General features: G+C 36.5%; 1 pseudogene across 1 annotated transcript in view; it reads left to right on the forward strand.

Moving 5' to 3' along the window:
• The window catches only part of LOC109816602 (lysine-specific demethylase JMJ25-like), a 35,831-nt pseudogene extending 32,236 nt beyond the window's left edge, over positions 1 to 3,595 (forward strand). The window contains exon 13 of the transcript XR_014434079.1: positions 3,388 to 3,595. The product of XR_014434079.1 is annotated as a lysine-specific demethylase JMJ25-like (transcript). The remainder of the gene's footprint in view (positions 1 to 3,387) is intronic.
• Positions 3,596 to 14,539: the final 10,944 nt, after the last annotated feature.

A 14,539-nucleotide genomic window follows, 5' to 3' on the forward strand; every position in this document is an offset into this window, starting at 1 on the left:
GAAGATTTGGATGAGTTGAAGCTCCAAAAGCTTGAAGATGCTTCCCAAAGTGGTTCAGTTTCTCTTAAAGGAGAGAGACTTGAGGAACCAAGTACAAAGGAGAAGTTCCTTTGTGAAGCTTCTAGGAGAAGGAGATTCTCCACGAAATTGGACTCTTGAAATGAGACAAAATTTCTGAATTCTAAGTCTCATAAATGTCAAAAGTGATTACAAGAGTAGAAATTACAAATATATAGAGGTAGGTAACTTAAGGAGCAAGCTAACCTTAACCATGGTTCACTAGGAACCATGGTAAGGTTAGTTAACCTTCTAGGTGAGTTTAGAAACTTGTGGAGCAAGCTTCTCACTTAGCTTACTTGGAAAGCAAGCTAAGGAGAAGCTTGTAGCACAAGCTTCTCATCTCCTTGAAGGTTAGAGAAGCAATTCGGTCAAAGAAAGGAGACTAGGCAAGGTGGGCGGATTTGTTCTCTTTTGGCTCCTTGAATTAATTTCAAAAATGTTTGATTTGGTTTAGTTAGGTTCATCCAATGATGATGAAACCTAGCTAAATCAAATCTATGAAAAATTAGGAGCAAAATGAGTCCAATATGTAAAATTTTGCCTAGGCCCAATTCTGGCTCAATTACTAGTCACACCCTCAAACATTGCTAAATGTCACCCCTCTTTTCCTACTGAAAAAATAGAAAATGAGTATCAACAAAGGAGGTTAAATGGATTCAAACTCTCCAAGTAACCCACCCTAGAATCAATATACAATGACTAATAAAAAAAAACTAAAGTGCCTCACAAATACAAAGGCAAAAATAAGCCTATACAAAAGAACTATGTACAAGATATTTACAATTAGAATTATGCCTTCTCTTCATGATAGAGTGGTCCAAATTGAAGAGTACCTTGGGCTTGGAAAGCCCACTAGTCTTCAAGGTGTCCACTGGTCTTCAAGGTGGCCCTAGCTCTAGAGATTGGGCCCTTGGCCCATGGTCCATCATCCCATTCCTCTTGGTTCCTTCAATGTATCACCTCTTGGATTCCTTGGCCTTGGCCATAGTCTATCATCCCCTCCCTCTTGAAAAGGATTTGACCTCAAATCTCGAGGGTCTTCATGACGGTCGGCCACACCTACAAATATATAATACAATGCATTAGAGGTGATATTCTCAACAAATAAATGTGAAAGGTATATTCTAGAAGGAATCCTTTCATGGAACCTAAAGAAATCAATGATACTAGACCTTCTAATATAATGATTAGGATCCTCTCTAAACATATACTAGATATATTACTAAATCCTAAAAATGTGCTAAAACTAAAACTATACCACACTAAAGACTTAATCCTAAAAATTAGAACATCTTGCCTAAAGTACCCTATGTGGTATCCTAGGCATTTCCTAGAAAATAAGGAAAATACTACTAAGAAATTTCCTATACAATTTTGGATTATATTATTTGTTGGATACTTATGAAAAGAATTAGTCACAAGGAACCTTGAAGGTTCATATGTTATATCTAACAAATAATATATTCCATAAATTGGGTGCATTATTGAAACAACTAAGGTAGGAAAAGTCCTACACAAAGGAAGGCTATTGTAACAGCCCAATTTTTCGCTGGGCCAAGGGCCCAATTCGTTGGCCGGAACGGGCCGTTTCAAAAGTGAAACGGGCCGTTCCGGAATAAGGAAATGCTTAGAAAATGAAGTGGGAGAACGGGCCGTTCCAATTTGAGAACAGGCCGTTCTGATTTGGAGAACGGGCCGTTCCAGAGGGAGGACGGGTCGTTCTGGAAGCAGAACGGGCCGTTCTGCTGGGTTTGAGAACGGGCCGTTCCAGTTTTAGAACGGGCCATTCTAGTTGAGAAATTTACGTAGGTTTGAAGGGTCCAGAACGGGCGTTCCACTTTTGGAACGGGCCGTTCCGGTAGGTGAGCCAGAATTCCTATAAATAGACCCTCATTTCTCTCATTTTCACACACTTTCTCTTCCTTATCTCTTATGCTCTTCTTTCCTCTTCTTCTCTCTGAAGACCAAGAGGAACTCAGAGGATGAGGTTTTGCCCCAGTTTTAGTCCCGGTCCTTGTTTAAGGAAAGAAAGAAGGAGGTTATGCCCTAGTTCCTATTTATCCAGGTACGGGGGAAAAGAAAATTATTTATATATAGAGTTACATGAGGAAATTGGGTAGAGGAAGAACCCCTTAAGATTATGAGTAATTTTAGAATTATTTCTGTTTGAAGAATTATTGGCATTATTTGATTCTGTATATATTTAGGACAACAAATATATGGTTTGTTTGTAAAAATGATGCTCTAGGAGAGGGAACAAAATTATAAAAAAGTGCCTGTAGGTTAGGTTTTGGAAAAATTGGATTATTTCTGTTTGAGAAATTAATTATACCATTAGATTCCGTATGTATTGAGGATTAGAAATATATATTTAATTTGTAAGAATGATGATCTGAGAGGGAGAACGAAACTGTAGAAAAGTGCCTGTGAGTTAGGTTTTAGAATAATTGGGGGTTTTACCGTTTATGTTAAGATTATATTAAATTGCTAATTCTATTGATTATAATATTAATTTATGAATGTTATTGTTATATTATTTGATAAATTTGATGATCTAGGTGAGGATTCATGGTGAATTACTTGAGGGGTATATGAACCACCATTTTGTGTGGATTGTGTATGTATTGTGGATGTGGATGTGGATGTGGATGTGGATATGGATGTGGATGTGGATGTGGATGTGGATGTGAATGTGAATGTGAATGTGAATGAGATGTGATTGTGGTTCTTCACACCTATGACCAGGGGTGAGCACGGCCCGAGATTGTTACATAGGTATCGTGACCTTGGTTAACATGTCAGGGGTGAGCACGACCCTATGATAGGGATAACGTGACCTTGGCACAGTGTTATATCAGGGGTGAGCACGGCCTGAGATTGTTACATGAGTATCGTGACCTTGGTTAACATGTCAGGGGTGAGCACGGCCCTAGGTTAGGGGTAACGTGACCTTGGCACAATGTTATATCAGGGGTGAGCACGACTCTGGATTGTTACGTGGGTATCGTGACCTTGGTTAACATGTCAGGGGTGAGCACGACCCTATGATAGGGATAACGTGACCTTGGCACAATGTTATATCAGGGGTGAGCACGGCCCGAGATTGTTAAATGGGTAGCGTGACCTTGGCATAGTGTGAAGTGCAAGATTTGTGATGATTGGTGTGATTGAGAATTATGACGTGATGACAATGCATAATTGATTGAAATACGATATGTTGAAATATTTATGAATATTAAATTATAATGAGATAATATATTGTGTTTTCTTATGTGCTATATATATAGATATTTTCTTTTCTCACCGTGCGATTTGTGGATATTTTAGGTGAGGAAGATCTGGCTACGAGTGGTATCTAGAATGACAACGGTTGAATTGTCGGGATGCTCTGATATTGTGACATCGGGGCAAAGGATTTTTTAGAACATAGGTTTTTATTGTAAATGTTATTTTTGAAAATAATTTGAAAACTCTTGCGTTTCATTTTTGTTATTGTGGTTATTAAAGGATAATTTTTAAGATTCTCATGTGAACCCTTTTACCGAAATTGAAAAATTTATTTATAAGTTTTTATTATTACAATATATGTGTTGGGGTAGTAAGGGTGTCACACTATCTACCTTGGGCACCACCAAGGAAGTAGCATGAGAAGTGGAACTAAGTGAAGTCCACTTCTCCTTCCCAAAATCTTGAAGTTGAGACTCTTTTTCTTTAAAAATAATGGATTTATGAATCTCCTCCTCAAGACTAGTGGCAGAATGAGGGCAAGAGTTAAGATCTTTATGAATAAAGAGAATTTTTTTCATAGGATTTTTAGTACTAAAACAATTCTCTTTAGTCACAAATCCTTTAGAGGATATTTCTTCCTCTTTACTCTTCCCTGCACAAAGTTCTTTCTTTTTTTCTATTTCTTCTTTTCTTTTGATTTTCATTTGTCTTCTTCTTTTGTGTTTTCTCATGTCTTCTTTCAATTTTTCTTCTTCTTGTTTAAGAATTCTCAACTTCTTTTCTAGGATAGCAAGTTTGGCCTCTCTTTCAATTTTCTCCTTCTCTTTTTGAAAGACCTCTTGCTTCTTCCATAGTTTAAGTGATTTTAGCTCTTTTGTTAAGTAAGAAATGATTTTAGGAGAGCTCTCACTTCCACTATAGCTGGATTGTTGAGACATTTTAAACAAGAAGATTTTTCTCTTCACACAAAAAGAGATTTTAAGAAAATAATATTTTTAAAGTGCTTAGACTTGGCACTTAGAGGTCTACGAGTACAAATTGAACTATGGAGGGAGGTGAGCTACTAAAGAGCCACTTAATAACCAAGTCTCTTCAAGTAAAAATCTCTAAACCCCCTTATACTTTGCCTTGCACCAAAATGTTTTCACAAATTTCTTTTTCAAAAAGAAAAATAACAAGCAAGTGCCTAATGTGTACAATTAAGCAATGCAATCAAAACTTAAAGACTTGAAAACATAAATTGCTTGAAAACATAAATTGCATGAAAACATAAATTTCTTAAAACATAAATGACATGAAAACATAAAGACAAGAAAACATAAACTAGGCGTTTTAAGCAAGTAAACCTATGTGAGAGCTTGGAAAGTACCAAGGACTTCCAAGGACCACTCTCACTAGTACTAAACGTATTACCCTAGTTTGAAAACACTAAGGAGAGATGGAAATGCACCAAAAGCACTCCAAGACACTCCTAAAAAGGCCTTGTACAAGAAATGAAAGAAATGAAAATTTACAAGAAATGAAATGCAAATTTACACCAAATAAAGTGTAAATTCACACCAAATAAAATGCAAATTCACACTAAATGAATGTAGTGGTTGCACCTAATTTAAGAAAACAAAATTCAGCCACTAAGTTAGTGACAAATTTAGAGACGGATTTAGTGTTGAAAAAATTTTTGAAATGAAATTCCGTCACTAAATTGGTTACTAAATTTTCACAAAATTTTCACAAAAATTTTATTGTGTTCTTCCAAGCTTCTCCTTGTTGCAGCAACCTCTCCAAGTGTATCTCTCCTCTCTTAGGAATAACCTTGATGTTGGTTATTCCTAGGTGTTTGACTCCCACCAAGAGCTTTCCACCAAAGAGAATATCAATCTCCTAGGCTTCCACAAACACTTCAAGATGCTACCCTTGTACTTGGCTTTCCACACCTTCAGAGAGGCACTCAACACACCTTAAGTTTCTGAAGTTATATAGGAAAAACTGAAAAATCATAATTTAGAAAGGCTACACCAAATGGTAGAATTAAAGAGACAAGACTAGAAAGAGTTCCAAAAATTGACAAGCAAAAATTAAGGCATAAATGAAAGGTTAGCACACAAAGGAAAACCTAACAATGGCTCTAGAATGGTTTAAAAAATTAAAATCTAAGATTAAGAAATGAAAACAAGACACTAATCTCAAGTGTATAGGGCTGGACAGTTTTAGAAACATGCAACAATAAGCAAAAACCGAGAGCAAAACAACACAAAATTTTCACTCCTTTTGGCTTTTTTTTTCTTTGGTTCTTTCTTTTGCAATTTTCTTTTCTATAATTTTCCTTTTCTTTTTCTTTCACACAACCAGGAGTTAATGCCTTTTAAACATTGCAAGAGACTCGGATTTAATAAAGAAAATTGTTGCCAAACATTTCAACAATCAACAAGAGGTATTCAAGTGTGTGTGTGTGTTAGAAGTGCTCACACTTTTGCACAATTTTTGAGTAATTTTTTAGGCACAATTTTCTTTAATTTCTCTCACACTTTTAGAACACTTAAAACCTCTTTTTTCTCTGTTTTGAAAGCTTTAAAAATAAGCACAAGTTTCAGCCACACAAGAGATTCAAGGAAAACCTACTAGGAAAGTTTTTTTTTGAAATTTTCTTGACAAACTTTTTAAGGAAACATAATAGAAACCTAACTCTAAGAAATTTGCTAGAATTAATAGCAAATTAGGAACTCAAATATGTAAAACAAAAGCACATATAGGTCAGGTACAAAGAGTATATAAATTGCACAAAACGAATTGACCAAAAACAACACAAAAACAAAGGTTAAACAAGCTAGTCTAGGAATTAATGACATGTAAAGGACTACACATGACTCTAGACAAAACACAAGATTATAAACCAAAAACACATGCTATTCATTATCATAATCCAATCACAGATTCAGGTCATAAGGAATAAGAGAAGACTCAACAAAATAAAAAATGCACAAGTTCATAGAAACCTAAAGCACCAAAACCGGATTGATTCAAGATTAATGGAACAAGCAAAATGTGAATCAATCAATTCTCATGTGACATATAGGATCCATCAAAATATGTATTAAACCTAGATCCATACAGCAAACACAAGAAGTGACATGTAAAATATGGAAGAGACAACACGGATTCAAACAAAGTTTAGGAACACATAACCTCAAGAGCACCAAGGCTCTGATACCAAAACTAATGGAACTACTTGGAGAAGATTGATTTTTCTTCAAGTTGAACCATGCTAAGTCCCTTCTTCTCGTGAGTTTCTTCACGCCAATGGAAGATTTGGATGAGTTGAAGCTCCAAAAGCTTGAAGATGCTTCCCAAAGTGGTTCAATTTCTCTTGAAGGAGAGAAACTTGAGGAACCAAGCACAAAGGAGAAGTTCCTTTGTGAAGCTTCTATGAGAAGGAGATTCTCCACGAAATTGGACTCTTGAAATGAGAGAGAATTTCTGAATTCTAAGTCTCATAAATGTCAAAAGTGATTACAAGAGTAGAAATTACAAATATATAGAGGTAGGTAGCTTAAGGAGCAAGCTAACCTTAACCATGGTTCACTAGGAACCATGGTAAGGTTAGTTGACCTTCTAGGTGAGTTTAGAAACTTGTAGAGAAAGCTTCTCACTTAGCTTGCTTGGGAAGCAAGCTAAGGAGAAGCTTGTAGCACAAGCTTCTCATCTCCTTGAAGGTTAGAGAAGTAATTCGATCAAAGAAAGAAGACTAGGCAAGGTGGGCGGATTTGGTCTCTTTTGGCTCCTTGAATTAATTTCAAAAATGCTTGATTTGGTTTAGTTAGGTTCATCCAATGATGATGAAACCTAGCTAAATCAAATCTATGAAAAATTAGGAGCAAAATGAGTCTAATATGAAAAATTTTGCCTAGGCTCAATTCTGACCCAATTACTAGTCACACCCTCAAGCAATGCTAAATGCCACCCCTCTTTTCCTACTGAAAAAATAGAAAATGAGTGTATCAACAAAGGAGGTTAAATGGATTCAAACTCTCCAAGTAACCCACCCTAGAATCAATATACAATGACTAATAAAAGAAACTAAAGTGCCTCACAAATACAAAGGCAAAAATAAGCCTATACAAAAGAACTATGTACAAGATATTTACAATTAGAATTATGCCTTCTCTTCATGATAGAGTGGTCCAAATTGAAGAGTACCTTGGGCTTGGAAAGTGATGGAATAACACTAAGGCCGAGAAGACCAAGAGGTGATATATTAAAGGAGGCAAGAGGAATGGGTTAGTGAGGCCACTTTTGGACCTTAGCTCCTAAGTTCTTTTTAATCATAGAATTTATTTTACTTGTATTTCCAATTTTACCCTTGTATTTTGGGGTGTTTAGGACTTAGAATTTATTTTCCCTTGTATTTCCCTTTTTACCCTTGTATTATGGGGTGCTCTAGATGATTAGGGTTTTTAATTTTGGGCTAGGGTGTTAACTAGAAGGGTGACACATTTTTTTGGTGTTCATTGGATCTATTTTTGGTGTTAGAAAGGCTTAGGCCCAAGTGGATGGCAAAGGTTGCATGGTCTTATCATGCACCTAGATATAGCCAATCTAAACCCAAAGATTTCATCATTGGCCACCAAGTTGCATCTAGGGTTCATTTGCATTTCATTTGGAATGCATTTGCCTACTCCAAATGCAACCCTAGATGCCTCCCCTCCTATAAATACCCAACACCCCACACCTTGTAAATACTTTGGATATTGAATATAAAGAGAGCCTTTTGTGCCTTTATATCTTTCCTTAGTCACCTTTGGCTATTTTCGGCCAAACCCTACCATCTCCACTTTGAGAGAAACAACCCTAGAAGTGGCCTTCATCATCATGAAGTGAGCCAACCCTAGAGTACCCTTCTCAAGCATTTCCTCAAACACCTTCTACCTAACCTCCATTTTCGTCCATTCCATCATCATCCACCTTAAAACCTTGTGCCACATTTGAAGAACTTGATCCTTGGAGTAGGCGTCCTCTTCCTTTGCTCATCATCTCATGTTCATGCAAGTAAGGATGCCATCAAGTGGTATCTAGAGCCTTGGTTCTTCAAGGGTAACAATTTCTTTATCTCTAAAAATATTCGGTCATGTCATGTCTTCCTTACATGTCTCCTAAGTGTGCCTAAATGAATCATCTTAATTGCCATATTTTGATGATCCATAAATCTCTTCTCATGTGTTGATTCATACCATATGTTCTTTGTGAATCATCTTGGCATTTTAGGCTTTCTTATTTAGGTTCTTGCTTTTTTCTTTAAATTTTTGAGTTGCTGGAAATTTTGGGCTGCATGTTATACATTAATGTTTTTATTTTTTTAATCCATCCGGTTTTGTCATAAGCTTGTCTCTTTGAACTACCTTGAAAGAAATTCCAAGTTTTTTATGCTTAGCCTTTGAAATGAACAAAAAATGACATGCATGCCACTTTTTTGATAAAATGGCCGTGAGTCCTTGATGTGCTTTAGAGAGTCAATCATGCATGCTAATTAGTTCTAGCATGTTCTACATCACTTAAAATATCATGTGTGATTAATTCCTTTACACATACTTACTTCAAATTCTCGGCCAATTTTTTGTGTATTCCTTGGTGAACTTGTATGCCTACATGATGTTTGATAATTTGAGTGTGAAATTGATTTCAATATGCCTATCTTTGCTGCTGGACGTGGGCTATTAAAAACTTAAGAAAAACACTCAAATTTTGTCTCATTGAGCTAGTGTAAGTTGCTAAAAGAATACTCCAAAAAGTTGCTAACAAAACCACCAAAAACAAGTGTAAAACCCAAGCAAAGGAATAGTATAAAATTCAAAAGAAAAAAGAGAAAAGTGGCTGGACTTTGAACAAAAAAAAAAGCCAAGACTTGGACAAGCCCAAAAAGAACAAAGAAACCAAAAACAAGAAAAAGGGAACCTTTGCTAGACTTGTGGAGTTTTGGACCAACTTTTATACCATAGCACTTGGAGTTAATTCTTGGACCATTGGACAATACTTAATGGCCGAATGAGACAATAAATCAAACATGTTAAGTGCATAATTTTTCTTTTAAGCCTACTTGCTAAATTCTATTCTAGTGCCATTATAGGAATTACTCTTTTGTGTGCTTTCCTTTTATTAATGTGCCTTAATTTCAGTTTTTGAGTCTTTCTTCTACTCTTAAGTTTGTCTCATAAATTCCATGTGAGTTTAGCCTTTTCTTAATTGTGCCTTTTTAGTTTTTCTTTCTTGGCCTCTTGTACTCTTGGGTTGTGTTTTCTTCTTGATCTAGGTGGGGAAAACTTCTAAAACACTACACACTTTCTTGGTGGATTGAGTGGAGGGGTTGTCCGATTGGAGTTCAAGGAACTTTGGAGGATCACACCAATTCAAAGAGTGCAAACACCATTTCAAGACTAACATTGGGTGTTCATTGTGAAGGGGTGGAGAATTGAAGACTTGGAGACTTCCTTTTTTTTTCTTCTACTTATTTCTTTCTTGTTAAATTTCGGCCTCTTGTGTTTTTGGCCTTGGTTTCATTCATTTTTGGTTTGTAATTGGCCATTTTTAAACCTTTTCAATTTGGTGGTAGTTTCGTGTAGTTTGAAGGTGCTTTGAAAACCTTCACCTAGGAAACCGACTAGCATATGCTTTAAGTGCTTTCCTTTGCATGCTTTAAAGCTTTGGTAGTATATTTGCCTAGGACTTTACATTGTTTATTTGTTTCGTTTAGAAGGCTTCATTTGCCTACTAAGGGGGCGTGCACATCACACACCTTAGTATTGTGAAAATTGTTTTTGTGAGAAAAGTGTGAAAAGGCTTAGTGATTTTTACTTGAAAAGACTTGGTTTTTAAGTGATTCTTAGTAGTCCACCTCCCTTGATAGTTCACTTTGTACACTTAGGCCTTTTCATACCTATCTTGCACCTTGAAAATCCTTTTTTTTGTGAAAACCCTTTTATCACTCACTCTTTGTGAAAACTTTTTCAAACCTTTTTGAAAACACTTTGTGAAAACCTTTTTGGATCAAAGATGAGTGATCATTCTAGTGTCCATGGTCATAACTCTTGTAGTACTAGGTCTAGTGTTATGGAAGAAATTAGGCAACTCAAAGAGTACCTAAGAAAAAAAGAAGCGGAAAATATAAAAAGAGAGGAAGAATTGAGAAGAAAAGAAAAAGAGTTTGAAAAAAATAATGAGGAAATAAAACAACTACTTGCAAAATTAGTTGAGAGGAGAGAAACTAGTGGATCCCAACCTAGGATTGTTCCAACTAGATCTCAAAAAGGCAAAGAAGTTAGAGTTCCTAGGAGTATGCATGAGCAAGAAAATACAACAAGAGAGGAGGAACTTAGAAGGAAAGAAAAAGAAAAGAAAATAGAAAAGAAAGAAAAAATAAAGAAAAGTATAGAGAAGGTTAAAGAGTGGCTAGAAAATGAAAAACAACAACCAACACTCTTAGAGAAGAGTAAGGAGGATAATGTTTCTTCCAAAGGGCTTATGCTTGAAGAGAGTCACTTTCCCATTGAAAATGATTTTAAAAAGACTTTCTTCATTCATCAAGACCTTAACTCTTTCTCTCACGTTGCCACTAGTCATGAAGTGGAGATTCAAAAACAAATCCTTTTTAAAGAAAAAGAATCTCAACTTCAAGATTCAGTGAAGAAGAAGTGGACTTCACTTAGTCCCACTTCTTGTGCTACTTCCTTGGTGGTGCCCAAGGAAGATAAGCCTTCTTTCTTTAAGACTCTTTCTACTTTAGTTTTCTTCATAAAGCACCCAACTTTTGGTTTGTATGGTTTGTTGGATACATCTCATGGTGTTGTATCTTCTATTTTTGATCTTGAAGGAAGTTCAAACTTATTTGAACTTAACTTGAATACTTTCCTACAAGACAAACTTAGATTATATGAGTTTCCTAGACTCCTCTTAACACCTTTTTCTCATATGTATCTAACAAATTATGCAATACAAAGTTGTTTAGGTAATTTTTTAGTTAAGTTTTCTTTATTTTCCAATACATACCTAGGTCATTACATTGGGCACTTCCAACAAGATATTTTAGTTTTTAGGACTAATACATTAGTGTGCTATAGTTTTAGTCTTTTTACCTTTTTAGGTTTTAGTTATACACCTAGACTTCACCGTGGGGAGGATCCTATCCTTAACATTAGAAAGTCTAGTCCTTTTAATTTAGACAATCTTTTTAGCATTTTTAGTAGAACTCCTCTTACGATACACTTTCCATTTCTATCATATACTATTACCTCTAATGCTTATTTTTATGTTTTTGTTGGTCATGATGCCCACCATGAGGAACCTCTTGATTTGAGGTCAAATCCTTTTCAAGAGGGAGGGAATGATGGAATAACACTAAGGCCGAGAAGACCAAGAGGTGATATATTAAAGGAGGCAAGAGGAATGGGTTAGTGAGGCCACTTTTGGACCTTAGCTCCTAAGTTCTTTTTAATCACAGAATTTATTTTACTTGTATTTCCAATTTTACCCTTGTATTTTGGGGTGTTTAGGACTTAGAATTTATTTTCCCTTGTATTTCCCTTTTTACCCTTGTATTATGGGGTGCTCTAGATGATTAGGGTTTTTAATTTTGGGCTAGGGTGTTAACTAGAAGGGTGACACATTTTTTTGGTGTTCATTGGATCTATTTTTTGGTGTTAGAAAGGCTTAGGCCCAAGTGGAGGGCAAAGGTTGCATGGTCTTATCATGCACCTAGATATAGACAATCTAAACCCAAAGATTCCATCCTTGGCCACCAAGTTGCATCTAGGGTTCATTTGCATTTCATTTGGAATGCATTTGCCTACTCCAAATGCAACCCTAGATGCCTCCCCTCCTATAAATACCCAACACCCCACACCTTGTAAATACTTTGGATATTGAATATAAAGAGAGTCTTTTGTGCCTTTATATCTTTCCTTAGTCACCTTTGGCTATTTTTGGCCAAACCCTACCATCTCCACTTTGAGAGAAACAACCCTAAAAGTGGCCTTCATCATCATGAAGTGAGCCAACCCTAGAGTACCCTTCTCAAGCATTTCCTCAAACACCTTCTACCTAACCTCCATTTTCGTTCATTCCATCATCATCCACCTTAAAACCTTGTGCCACCTTTGAAGAACTTGATCCTTGGAGTAGGCGTCCTCTTCCTTTGCTCATCATCTCATGTTCATGCAAGTAAGGATGCCATCAGAAAGCCCACTAGTCTTCAAGGTGTCCACTGGTCTTCAAGGTGGCCATAGCTCTAGAGATTGGGCCCTTGGCCCATGGTCTATCATCCCATTCCTCTTGGTTCCTTCAATGTATCACCTCTTGGATTCCTTGGCCTTGGCCATAATTTATCACAAGCGGGAATGCATGGAAAGTGGGCTGCAAATTGAATGAATGTGCAAGGAATCAAATTACACATCGATGCTCAAAAACACATGGAACATGCTAGGACTAAATAGCATGATGGAAACTTTCTAGAGAATTTGGAATGGTGTTGGCTTCTCCTTCAAGTTTCTCCCTAGGCCTTTGGATTCTTGAAACTTCTCAAGCTTCACCAAATCCTCCAATGGTAAAAGAAGTTTTAGATTTCACCTTAGGAGGTGAAGAACACTCTTCAAGTGATGCCACTCCTTGGAAGAATATGAGTCACTTCAACCCTCACCACCCTCTTGTATGAAGAGGATAAGAGAATTGAATTAAAATAAAAAAAGGTTTTAAACTTTTTGGAAGAGAGAATTCAGAGAAAAATCTCGGCAATGCTTTCAAATATCATCAAAAAGTGTCTAAAAAGTAATAAAAATGCCTTATATAGAGAATAGGTAGCTTATGGTGTAAGCTTGTCTAACCTCGTTTCAAATAGAACCACATTTAGCCTTCTTACACTTAAATTAACTATCCCTAGTTACCTTCCTAGAAGCTTGTGGAACAAGCTAATGGAGGAACAACCTTGGAGCTTCATGTGGGACCAATCACTAGGTCCATGGTTAGGAGATTGGAAGAAGATAGGGTTCTCATGGCTAAAGAATATTACTCACTCTCCTAAGCCTTGTTAGCATAAAATTTATTTCCTATTTTTCCCTTGTCTTTAATTTTCCATTTTTACTCTTGTATTTTTGGGTATCTTAGACATATGACTTATTTTACTTGTATTTTCATTTTACCCTTGTACTTTGGGGTGTCTTAGTCATAGGATTTATTTTTACTTGTATTTCCTATTTTACCCTTGTATTATGGGGTGTCTTAGATTATAGGATTTTATTTTGGACTAGGGTATTTTATTAGGGTGAGAAAATAGGCTAGACGTATTTTTGGTGAGCATTGGATCTATTTTTGGACTTGGCAAGGCTTAGGCCCAAGAGGAGGGCACCTAGGTTGCATGGTCTTATCATGCACCTAGTTGTAACATAACCAAGCCAAAGATTCCATCCTTGGCCACCAAGTAGGCGTCACATTAGGGTTGCATGTGGCATGAATTTGTGTTTCATTTCCATCACATTTAGCATGGAAATGTGCACACTTTATGACCTAGTCGTCACCCTAAATGTGTGCCCACCACCTCACACCCTAATCTATATATACCCTAGGTATTGCTTCATGTAATCACTTTGGAATTTATGATATTGAGAGTGCCTTTGAGCCTTAATATCCTTCCTTAGTCACCTTGGTCAATTTGGCCGCCTATCTTCCTCATTTTCATCGTGAGTGTTCTTACCTTTAGGAGTGGCCTTCATCCATCAATCAAGGGAGCCAAAAAATCTAGAGTACCATTCTATCATTTCATCAAACACCTAGCCTCCATAAACACCATTCGCCCATCTCCATCATCAAGGCTAGAAACCTTGAGTTCCATGATCCAAGGAGTCTGGTCTTCCCTCTTTGATGCTCCAAACTCAATCCATGCAAGGAGGGTTTCCATCACAAGCTAAGCTAAGCTTAGTTTAAAGATGACTTAGGTTAGCTTAACTTAACTCCAATTAACTATCCTAATGATTACTTCTAGTAGTTAGTTGAGATGTCACTTTCAAGGCCGTGTGAAAGCTTCTTCTATAAGTTTGGACATTGGATGGCTTTCTCACCAAGCTTGGACGTCCAAACCACTTGCCTAGGCAAGTGGACATCCAACCTTGGTGTATTTTTAGAAAATCTTTTGGGCCATCCAAGCCCAAACAATCCCATGGTCTTTTTAGTTATACCTCCCCTAAACTACTAATTACACCAAAATACAAGGGACAAA

The sequence above is a fragment of the Cajanus cajan genome, chromosome 5, assembly GCF_000230855.2.
Source record: "Cajanus cajan strain Asha chromosome 5, NIPB_CcT2T_4, whole genome shotgun sequence".
Taxonomy (NCBI): domain Eukaryota; kingdom Viridiplantae; phylum Streptophyta; class Magnoliopsida; order Fabales; family Fabaceae; genus Cajanus; species Cajanus cajan.